Consider the following 12,678-nt stretch of genomic DNA (forward strand, 5'->3'; position numbering starts at 1 on the left):
GCAGGCAGGGGCCGTGGGGGGGCATGGGGGGAAAGCAGGCTCCCTGCTGATCAGAGAGCCCAATGAATGGCTCCATCCCAGGACCCTGGGATCATGACCTGAGCTGAAGGCAGAGGCTTTAACCCACTGAGCCACTCAGGTGCCCCGAGTTAGATTTTTTTTTTTTTTAAAGATTTTATCCCACAGAAAGAATGAGAGCACACAAACAGGGGGAGCAGTAGAGGCAGGTTCCCCACTGAGCAGGGAGCCCAATTTGGGGGCTCGATCCCAGGACCCTGGGATCATGACCTGAGCTGAAGGCAGATGCTTAAGGACTGAGCCACGCAGGCGACCCCCATAAGCTAGATCTTTAAAATAGGTTTGTAGGGGCACCTGGTGGCTCAGTGGGTTAAAGCTTCTGCCTCCGGCTCAGGCCCTGATCCCAGGGTCCTGGGTCAAGCCCCACATCGGGTTCTCTGCTTGGTGGGGAACCTGTTTCCCCTTCACTCTCTGCCTGCCTCTCTGCCTACTTGTGATCTCTCTCTCTGTCAAATAAATAAAATCTTTAAAAAAAATAAAAAAACATAGGTTTGTAGAGAGCTTAAATAAGGTATAAATAAGGTCAAACCTGTAAATTTAAATATATATCTTGGTTTTTGAGTATTCATGAAACATACACAAAATTTATTTATATATTTTATATATTATATATTTAGTCCCCCAAAACCTTAGTAAATTACAAACATTAGAAATGGGAAGGATGACACAGAGTTCTATAAGCTAGTACAAACACATCTAATTCAAGTTACAGATAAACATTATGTTATACAAACTGTTTAAGAGATTAAATTAAGCTATGTTTTCTCTGTGAAGCTAAAATTGCCTAAGTACTTAATAAATTGATTCTTTATATGCTTCTCCGAAAGAAAGAACTTGTTTCTCCACAAAATGTTAGGGGAAAAAAAAAGAAAAAAAGGTGAAATATATGATCTTCATATAGTGAGTTGTATATCAATTATATATGTTAATAAATAATATATAAAAGTATCTTTTGGGGGTGCCTGGGTGGCTCAGTGGGTTAAGCCTCTGCCTTTGGCTCAGGTCGTGATCTCAGTGTCCTGGGATCAAGCCCCGCATCAAATTTTTAAGTTTTCAAGGTTTTAATGCCTTTTTATTTTTTTTACTCAAAAGGTCTCACATATTTATTACTGAACCAATCTACTGGTGCGGGGAGCCTGCACCCCCCTCCCCCTCTGCCTGCCTCTCTACCTACTTGTGATCTCTCTCTTCCTGTCAAATAAATAAAAAAGAAGCATCTTTTGTAGTTATATGTCATGTTGTGTTATGTTATTTCCAGAGATTGGGGACATTATCTCTGTCGGCCTCAGTTTCCTTTTCTTGAAAATCTGCAAAATTAAGGGCACATGAGTGGCTTAGTCAGTTAAGCGTCTGCCTTCAGCTCAGGTGATGATCTTAGAATCCTGGAATCCAGCCCCATACCAGACTCTCAGCTCAGTCTGTTTCTCCCTTTCCCTCTGTGTCTCCCTCTGCTCATGAGTTCTCTCCCAAATAAAAAAATCTTTTTTTTTTAAAAAGAAAATGGGGACGCCTGGGTGGCTCAGTGGGTTAAGCCGCTGCCTTTGGCTCAGGTCATGATCTCAGGGTCCTGGGATGGAGCCCCGCATTGGGCTCTCTGCTCCGCGGGGAGCCTGCTTCCCCCTCTCCCTCTGCCTGCCTCTCTGCCTACTTGTGATCCCTCTCTGTCAAATAAATAAAATCTTTAAAAACAATTAAAAAAAGAAAATGTGCAAAATTACAGCTTCTGTATGGGGATGAAATAAACATTAGATGTAGTGATACAGGTAAACCTTAGTAGAGTTCCGTGGAACGAGGAAGGCACTCAACAAACATTTCCTTCTCTTTTTTGTATGTGTGTTCTGACATCCAGAGCTAATCTGCTTTGTGGTTATTGCTGGCCTCTATGAAAATAGTGACAGTGTTAAGACCCCTGGCAGCAAGGACCACGGATGCCCCTATGAGGGATCTGTGAGGAAATGTAGCAACTCTTGTGACCCTTTTGAGGTGGGACACGGTGAGGGTCCTGAAGGGTGCTCCTGGGTGAGGACATCACACTCCTAAGAATTGGTATGTCAGGATTTCGAGTCCGAAGTGTCTGGAACTTTTAAGCTAGACTTGATTTTCATGTCTTTTACCTCGTCTTCAGGTAAAGGTCTTCCCAGGGCTCCGTCATTCAAAGAGGAGAATCCCATAGGAAGATGTTATGGCTGCTCTACATTTATCGGTTTTGTGTGAGGTAGGATGTACCTTCTGTTTCTAAACAGCTATTTTGGTTTTCATTAAATAACAAATAAATTTGTAATGTAAAGAGTGAAGTCTTTTCTCATCCCTTCAGTCCCACCCCACAGAAATAACTGTTAGCAAGTTTGGGATGTGACCGTTGGGATTTTGTCCCACTTGTTTGAGTGCATGTATGTGCAAATGTGACTAGAAACACCCTTCTTCTTTTAAATGATGGTATACGGCATCATATAGTTGTACCATAATTTCTTCATATACTCCCCTTTTGGTGGCTGACTTCCTTGCTTTTACACTCCACGCTACAGCAAGAATTCTTGCACAAATGATTTACAGACTTGTAATAATGTGTTATAGATCACAAGATTTCCACTTTGAAGATTTTGATAGAGGCTTCAAAAATGTCTTTTGAAAGATTCTCATCATTCATGAATGAGAATGAGAATACCAATTTCCAGTACGTGTAAATATCAATGTCAAGTTTCAAATGTCAAGCTTCAACATTTTTGCCAGGCATGTACTGATGAGAAAATGTATCACATTGTGGAATTTATTTTTAGAGATCAATGAAGTAAAAATCTATCTTTCCAAATTTGTAGCCGATGCAATATTTTCTGAACGAGTCATGTTTTCCTCAGTTGTCTGAAATGCTGCCTTTATTATAAACCAACTTGATCTATGTACCTGATACCGTTTCCTTATTCCTTAATCTGTCTGACTGATGTATTTATACATTTGTGCACAAGGATCATCACATAGTCCTGATTATAGAGATTTAAAGCACTAGCAGGTATCTGGTAGAAAATATTTCCGATATTTTCCTTTTCTGAAAGTTTCTTGGGGCACCAGTTTGGCTCAGTCAGTGAAGCAGCTGCCTTCTGCTCAGGTCGTGATCCGAGGGTTGTGGGATCGAGCCCCACATTGGGCTCCCCGGTCAACGGGGAATCTGCTTCTCCCTCTGCCTCTGCCTGCCACACCCCCTGCTTGTGCTTGCTTTCCCCACCCCGTGTGAAATAAGTAAATAAAATCTTGAAAAAAAAAGAAAGAAGGAAGGAAAGTTTCTTGACTACTCTAGCACATTGACTCTCAGAATTTTGTAATCAATTTACCAAGTTTTAGCAAATATGCCATGTGGCAAAATTCCATTATAATTGGAATTGTATTGGATTTATAGATTATTCTGGGAGACATTGAGAGACATTAAGTCTGCCAATCCAGGAAACATGATATGGGTTCCCATTTTTCAAGTTTTTAATGCCTTTTTTTTTTTTCACTCAAAAGGTCTCACATATTATTGAACCAACCTACTGGTGCAGAAGCATAGTAACAGAGAAAAATCACTTCCACGATGAGACAAGACTGTTGTTTGTTTATGTAGTAGGGATGTTTACAGAGTGACAGGATAGAAGCGTGTGACCTTCAAGGAGCGTAAGTATGTGTGTGGTCTTATGGGCCACCCTTCTAGACCCAGCCTGTTCCCGTCAGTGCCTCCTCTTGGAGTTGTACCTGATTTTACTACCAGTTTTCATCTGAATCCACTGTGGAATGGGACAGTCCTGCTTTTGTTTCTTGATCAGGAAGCCCTGGATCCTGAAAGTGTTTGTTTTTTTTTTTTAAGATTTTATTTATTTATTTGACAGAGACATTGAGAGAGGGAGCACAGAGCCTGATGTGGGGCTTGATGCAGGGCTCCATCCCAGGGCAGGACACAGGCCAAAGGCACATGCTTAACAACTGAGCCACCCAGGTGCCCTCCTGAAAGTCTTTTGAGAAGACAAGGCGAGAAACAGTCAACCACACACATCACAACAGCAGAGAAAAGGAGAGAGCTCAAGTTTTTATTGTCCTTAAAAAAAAAAATGTTGTAGCTTTCTTCCTATAAATCTTAAGATTTTTTGCTATTTAAAAAAATTATTAAATGTTTCTTTGACAGACAGCAAGAGATGGAATTCATGCAGGCAGAACAGGCAGAGGGAGAAGCAGGCTCCCCACTTAGCCACGAGCCCAATGTGCGACTCGATCCCAGGAGGCTGCCATCACGATCTGAGCCAAAGGCAGCCACCTAACTGACTGAGCCACTCAGGCATCCCAATTGTTTTATATTCTTTTTGGATTTTTTCCCTTTATGATTATGAAGTATCCTTCTTCATCTCTTACTATGGTTTTGTCATAAAGTCTGTTTTGTCCGATATAAATATTGCTATCCTGGCTTTCTTTTCACATCCATTTGCATGATAAATGCTTTACCATCCCTTCCCTATCAATCTGCATATGTCTTGTTGGCACCATATAGATGGGTCTTCTTTTTTTTATCCCCTCCATCACCCTCTGTCTTTTGACCGGAGCATTTAGTTCACTTATAGGTATGTACATTTTGTTACTTGTTATTGTTATTTTTATAGTTATTCTCTTGCTCTCCCACAGTTTTCTGGCTTTCATTGGTGATATACTTGGATTACTTTCTCTTTAGTTTTTGCATATCTATACTGCTTTTTGATTTACGGTCACCATTAGGTCTATATATAACATCTTATGCATATAGTAGTATATATTAAGTTCGTGGTCACTTAAATTTGATAGATACAATTAATTTCTCTAACAGAAACAAAGTTAATCAGTGTATTGTTGAGAGATACATATACATTTACTCAGACTATAAAGAAAAGCAAGGAAATGTTTAACACAACATTTAGGATAGGTTAATACTCCTACAAGGATAAAATTCAGGAAGGACACACAGGTGACTTAAAATGTATTGGTAATGTTTTATTTTTTAAGCTGGGTAAGGGTGCACTGTTCAATTCATAGTGATTTTTATAGACATTCTTGTGTATATTACATATTTAACAGAGTTTTAAACTATTTAGGAACTCTCTAGCCAAGGAAGAAACTTATGTTTTCCAGTTTCAAATCATAAGCCAGTGGTTAAATGTTAGTTGGAGGCAGATTTTTCTCAAGTTATAAAAATTTATGCTAACCGGGGCGCCTGGGTGGCTCAGTGGGTTAAAGCCTCTGCCTTCAGCTCAGGTCATGATCCCAGGATCCTGGGATCGAGCCCCACATCGGGTTCTTTGCTCAGCAGGGAGCCTGCTTCCTCCTGTCTCTGTCTGCTTGCCTCTCTGCCTATTTGTAATCTCTGTCTGTTAAATAAATAAATCTCCCAGGACCCTGAGATCATGACCTGAGCCGAAGGCAGCGGCTTAACCCACTGAGCCACCCAGGCGCCCCTAAAAAATAAAAAAATTTAAGTTAACGCTTGTCAAAGCTGTTTCACAGGAAGAAGACCCATCTTTTGATCTTTGAAATGCTTTGCTTGTTTTCTATATCTCATTTCATCCCATGCTGCTTTCTCTGGGTCTTCGACTCCCAGCAGAATCGTGATACAAAATATGGGAGCACACCTTTCATTTTTGAAATTTTTTTTTCACATTATATAATACACATAGTTTCCTGAGTAACTAAATATTTTTCTGCATTCCTACCCATACTATCATTCTGATCTTTCTCCATGCAGGTCACAGATTTGGAGAGACTTGTTTTTTTCTAATTTTTAATTGGTCTTGAACTTCCAAAAATTGCTAGTGAAAGGCACCTACATGTACAGAGTTTCTTAGGTCTCTAAATTATACCTTTCCTGCTTCCCCTGAGCCATTCCTTAACCTATTGATTTGAATTCTTTGTCTTCCTCCTAATAGGAAACTGTATTTGAGACCCTGGCTTCTCTTGATTAAAAGAAATAATAACATATATGACATCTTGCTCCTACAGAAGATACCAGGTGATCTCCACTAGAAATATAAAAGACAACAAATCTTCAAAAAAATTTTTTTAAGTAACTATATAATTTCCTCATGTGGTACATAAAATAACTGTGTTTGTGACATAATTAATATAACTGTGTATGGGACATTTAATGTTCTCTCTTAATTATGTTATTTCTAAATGATCCATATGATTCCTTTTTTTTTTTTTTTCAAGGTGGACTTCATGCCCAATGCAGGGCTTGAACTCAAAACCTCACAATCAAGACCTGAGCTGAGATCAAAAGTTCAATACTCAACTAACCGAGCCACCAAGACACCCCTATATTATTCTACTTAAAATATTCTTGGTGGCTTTTAGTATTCTGTTGTTTCTTGCTAATATTTTTCATTCCATCTTTTATACTTTAAACATTTTCAACAAAGTTCCTTTGAATTCTGTATCAGAATTCTGTATCACTGATCTTCATCTCCAGGAAACAAGAGAACTGAGGTCTCCACAGATTTGCATTTGCTCAGTTTCTAATCTCAAAATATCCTAAATGTCCAAAATATCCTAAATAAAATACATGATTTTATTTTTAAAGATTTTATTTATCAGAAAGAGAGCACAAGCAAGGGGAGCAGCAGGCAGAGGGAGAAACAGGCTCCCCACTAAGCAGGGAGCCCGATGTGGGGCTCGATTCCAGGATCCTGGGACCATGACCTGAGCCAAAGACAGACGCTTAACCAACTGAGCCACCCAGGCATCCCTTAGAGAAATATTTTTAAAAATCTTTTTCACTGCAAACGCTTTTTTATTCTAGTCTTGTGTGAAAAATATGTTGTTTAATTACTTTCTGATACCACTCTCCTTTGAGAATCTGCCTCATTCCCTGAGCATATCTACATGTGGGAATATATTAGAAAGAGGGCTTTAAATAATTCATTCTTCTTATTATTTATTATACGAGCCCTTTGCCAAGTATTCAGCATGGATAATAAACTCCATGACACATAGTTTCTGTTTCCAAGATTTCGTCTTTGGTAGGGAAAACAGGAAGTAAATAAATCTTACTACAGCTTGTAGATGAACAGCCCTTGAAAAAATAAAAAAAGAATGTTGTAAATGAATATTTTGTCATTGTATTTTAAGAACTATCATTTTATATGCACTGTGGAGAGTTTCTATAGTTTTTTTTCTATAGTTTTTTAATCTGTCCTTAAATAGTTTTTCTTTGCATTTTGAAGAATTTTTGCTTTTTAAAATTCCTGTTTGTTTCCAAGCATTTATATATGTTCTACTTAATTGGCACTATGATCATGAATTTTTGTCTCTTTCAACTTTGAGGGAATTGTCATAAAGCAAATTATTTAGAAAAAATTTTTTCAATCATTAGTTAATATATGATAACTTTTATGGACTCTAGTTAACTTTATAAATTTTCATGCATTAATTTTTTTTATTTTCTAAGTTGGACAGTTTAAAAATATCATTACCCTTCTCTTCTATCCTAAATCTATATTATAGTTATAAATACTTTTTTCACTGTAGTTGTAATCTTGGTATATAAGTTGTATCAAATATGAGTAAAGCAGGGGATTTTATGCTAAAGGTAATAAAAGATGCTAAAACGTAAAATAAGTATGTTGTCAAAATATCACTTAAATAGTTATATTAGAAAATAAGTTGCATTTGCTGAAAATAAATTTAATTTTTTAAACCCTTATTTCCATAAATATACTTAATTTTAAATAAATGCATGAATCATTTACTATTTATATTTAGTAGTCTTTAATTTTCTTTTTCTCTTTTGATAGGCCCTCTCTCTGTTATTCCCCTGTCCCCACCTCCAGTGACCCATGTTAACAAACATATGTATTTTGACATATTTTTCTCTGTAGTCAAATGCACATATATGTACATAAATATTCACATTTGGGGACATTGGTTATTGTTTTTACAGAAATGGGATTATATTTTATATACATTCATATATTGCTTTTATATTATTTTTTAAAACCTTAAAATATCTAGTACAATACTTCTGTCTTTTATTTTTTTTAAGATTATATTTATTTATATGCCAGAGAGAGAGCACACAAGCAGGGGGAGTGGCAGGGAGCCTGATGCAGGACTCAATCCCGGGATCCTGGGATCATGTCCTGCACCAAAGGCAGATGCTTAACCAACTGAGCCGCCCAGGCACCCTACTTTTGTCTTTTAGAAATACTTTGTGGCTATATAATATTCCATGTGTAGATGGTCATGGGACGAAAAGCTAATACAATGAAAATTCACTGTGATGTTGATGTTTGCATGTTTTAAACAAAGGATTGGAACTCATTTTAGTAATTGTGTAGTAGAAAGCTGATCCTTTTCACTTTCACTATCATGTTTACACTAGAGCAGTTAACTTTCCCTTTACATTGGAAATAATTTTCTGGCTTTTTTTAAAAAAAGATTTATTTATTTATTTATTTGACAGAGAGAAATCACAAGAGAGGCAGGCAGAGAGAGAGGAAGGGAAGCAGGATCTCCGCTGAGCAGAGAGCCCGACGCGGGACTCGATCCCAGGACCCTGAGATCACGACCCGAGCTGAAGGCAGCGGCCTAACCCACTGAGCCACCCAGGCGCCCAATTTTCTGCTTTTTCCATCTCTTTCAGACTACAAGATCAAACTTGAAACTAAGCAACCTGATCCTAGATACTTCTGAAGAAACTTGCCAGGGGACCATAATAGGAAGATTCATTAATAATGACGCACAGGACCCTAGTTTAAGAGAATCCTGGAAAAAGAGATAACAGGTTATTGAGACAGAATAGTTAGGAAATTTTGAATGGAAAATAATTACCCATGAAAAAACTGTCCCCGAGAAAGTTACTTCTTGTTGAAGTCTATTCTCTTTAAAGAACAGAGAATTCTTACAGAAGACAGTGATCACCAAAGCGATCTATATGGACAAAGTTGTCAACAAAACTCTGAGCTAATTACTCCATCAGGAACTAACCTGGGTAAGACAATTTTCCAAACTACTAAAGGCAACAGAGATGTGAGGCAGGCCTCCTGACTTAAAATAGATAAGATAATTAATGGTAAAGAGAAACTTACAAATGTAATACATGTGGAAAAGCTTTTAGTTTTAGGTCATCATTTATTCAACACCACAGAATTCATACTAAAGAGAAACTGTATGAATCTAAATGGGATAAATGTGGAAAAGTTCCAAGTTCAACCTGCAGCCCTTCATATCAACATGAGAAAATTCACAGTGAAGAAAACCCTATAAATGTAATCAATGTGGGAAAGCCTTCATTGTTTCTTCAACTTTTAAAAGATTTCATTTATTTTTATTTTTTTAAAGATTTTATTTATTTATTTGACAGAGAGAGAGATCACAAGTAAGCAGAGAGGCAGGCAGAGAGAGAAAGGAGGAAGCAGGCTCCCCGCGGAGCAGAGAGCCCGATGCGGGGCCCGATCCCAGGACCCTTGAGATCATGACCCGAGCCGAAGGCAGCGGCTTAATCCACTGAGCCACCCAGGCGCCCCAGATTTCATTTATTTATTAGAGAGAGAGATCACAAGTAGGCAGAGAAGCAGGCAGGGGTGGGGAGCAGGCTCCCCACCGAGCAGAGAGCCCAATGCAGGACTCGATCCCAGGACCCTGAGACCATGACCTGAGCCAAAGGCAGAGAACCAAAGGCAGAACCAACTAAGCCACCCAGGTGCTCCTGTTTCTTCAACTTCAATCACTTATCAGCAAATTCATGCTGAAGACAAACCTTATGAGCACTGTCTGTGGAAAAGCCTTCGGGAAATGTGCACACTTTCCCCAACTACTGAGAATTCATACTGGAAGAAAATGTATGTATGTCATGAATGGGGTAAAGTCTCCAGTCAGACATCAAAACTCACCAGACATCAAGGAAGTCACATTGGAAAGAAGCCCTACAGATGTGGCAATTGTGGGAAAGCTTTTAGCAATAATTTATACCTTACTGTACATGAGGACCCATTCTGAGGAATGGCCACATAAATGCAATGAATGTGGGAAGGCATTCAGGAGTTTCCCAGATTTTGCCATACATCAGAGAATCCATACTGGAGAGAAACCCCATGAAAGTAGTGAATGTGGAAAATCATCTAGTTGTACACAAAACCTCAGGGCACGTCAGAGAATTCATGCAAGGAAGAAGCCATATACGTGTCTTTACATGTGTACATGTAACGAATGTGGGAGTGCCTTTAGAAATAAATCAAGCCTTACTTATGTCAAAGAATTCACGAGAGACAAACTGTGCACAAGCAGTGAATGTGGAAAGGCCTCCTCATGTTCCTCATCTCTTCCTGTTCGTCAGAATTCATACAAATGAGAAACCTCAGGGGAGTAATGAATGCAAGGAACCATTCAGGCTAAACTCACACCTAACTGTTCACCACAGAATTTGTGCTATGGAGAAACCATAAAGTGCTTGCTGAATGTGAGAAAGTGTTCACTCAAATGGTAAGTCTCACAGAACGTGAGAAAATTCACATTGGATTCAAGCCATCTCAGTGTACCTAGTGTGGGAAATCTTTGAGGAGTAATTGTATATCAAAAGACCCATAAGGAAGAAAAAACATTAATGAATGTAGGAAAGTTTTTGCTGACATGTCACAGCTCAGTCTGCATAAATTCTCTCCTACTGGTGAGAAACCTTTCAAATGTAATCAGTGTGAAAAAGTCTTCACCCAGTAATGCAGGCCTCAGTGCCCATCAAAGAATACATACAGGAGGGGCGCCTGGGTGGCTCCATGGGTTAAGCTTCTGCTCTCGGCTCAGGTCATGATCTCAGGGTCCTGGGATGGAGCCCCTCATTGGGCTCTCCACTCGGCGGGGACCCTGCTTCCTCCTCTCACTCTGTCTGCCTCTCTGCCTCCTTGTGATCTCTGTCCGTCAAATAAATAAATAAAATCTAAAAAAAAACAACAACAACAAAGAATACATACAGGAGAGAAACTACTGGTATGTAATGACTGGAAAGTGTATTCAGCCAGATGATAACATGGTGTAGAACATCAGAGAATTCAAACTGGGGAGGAAACCCCATAAATGTGATGAATGTAGAAAGACCTTCAGTAAAGGTTCTTAACCTTGCTGTGCATCTGAGAACACATACGAGAGAGAAGGAATATCTGGAAAGTTTTATCAGTGTATCACGACTTACCCTTCTTTGGAGAGTTCATATCAAGGAGAAGCTCTATGCATGGAAGGAATGTGGGAACACTGTCAGGAGTAATTCTGACTCTACTGTACATTACGGAATACATACTAGAGAAAAACTTTATACGAGAATGTGGACAAGCTTTCAGATGTAGCTCGAGCCTTAGGGTACATCAGAGAACACAGCAAAGAGTATGGCTATAAGGAATACAAGATGCCATATAATGTCAGAGAATGCATGCTGAAATACATTGTATATGTTTAATGAATATGGGAAGGAAAATCTTCAGCAATTATTTACAACTCATATCCATCAAAAAAATTCTGGAGAGTGAAAACTTAAAACTATAACAATCAAGGGAAATTAATTATATATCAAGTTTTGTGACTTACTAGAAAATTTAGAGTTTATAAATGAACCGTTATTGACCTGGATTTTTTTCCCCCAAATATCATTCTTTCAGTTTTCACCGAATACCTTGGAAAACATCTTGGAAATCAATTGTATAGCACAACAAATGTAGGAGAATGAATTGATGAAGTAAGTATTCAACTTCAAATTTGAGAAAACAAAAGCCCCTAGTTCATCAGTCTCTTAAAGAAAAAAAAAAAATGGGCGCCTGGGTGGCTCAGTGGGTTAAGCCGCTGCCTTTGGCTCAGGTCATGATCTCGGGGTCCTGGGATCGAGTCCCGCATCGGGCTCTCTGCTCAGCAGGGAGTCTGCTTCCCTCTCTCTCTCTGCCTACCTCTCTCTCTACTTGTGATCTCTCTCTGTCAAATAAATAAATAAAATCTTTAAAAAAAAATTATGTTCACTAGTAAAATAAAACCTTTGGTAGAAAAATCAGTAACACATGTATAATTTAGCACACAAAGATAAGCAAAATTTTAAAAATTATTTTTATCTTATAAAACCTATGTAATTATTCTGCTAGATACTAAGAAGTATAGAAAAAAGAAAACATTCCCTATAACCCAACCATCCTAATAATCATTTCATAATTTTTGCGTATTTATTTCAAGTCTTTTTTTAAAAGATTTTACTTATTTATTTGACAGAGATAGCCAGCAAGAGAGGGAGCACAAGTGGGGGTGTGGGAAAGGGAGAACCAGTTCCCCCTCCAAGGAGGGAGCCACATGTGGGGCTTGATGCCAGGACTCTGGAATCATGACCTGAGCTGAAGGAAGACTCCTAACAACTGAGCCACCAGGCACCCCTCAAGTCTTTTCTAAAAATAAAATAGCCATGTGTTTTATTGTAAAAATAACACTGTAATAAGGGTAAAAATAGAGAAAAATGTTAAGTAAACAACCTAAATCTTGCCACCCAGAAATAAGTGGTATAACATGTTTACTCTAGGCTTTACTTTTCTATACATATTTTGTAGTTTTTATCTTATTACACAGATGAGGGGGTGCCTGGCTCTCTCAGAAGAG

The sequence above is a fragment of the Meles meles genome, chromosome 18 (genome assembly GCF_922984935.1).
Source record: "Meles meles chromosome 18, mMelMel3.1 paternal haplotype, whole genome shotgun sequence".
Lineage (NCBI taxonomy): Eukaryota > Metazoa > Chordata > Mammalia > Carnivora > Mustelidae > Meles > Meles meles.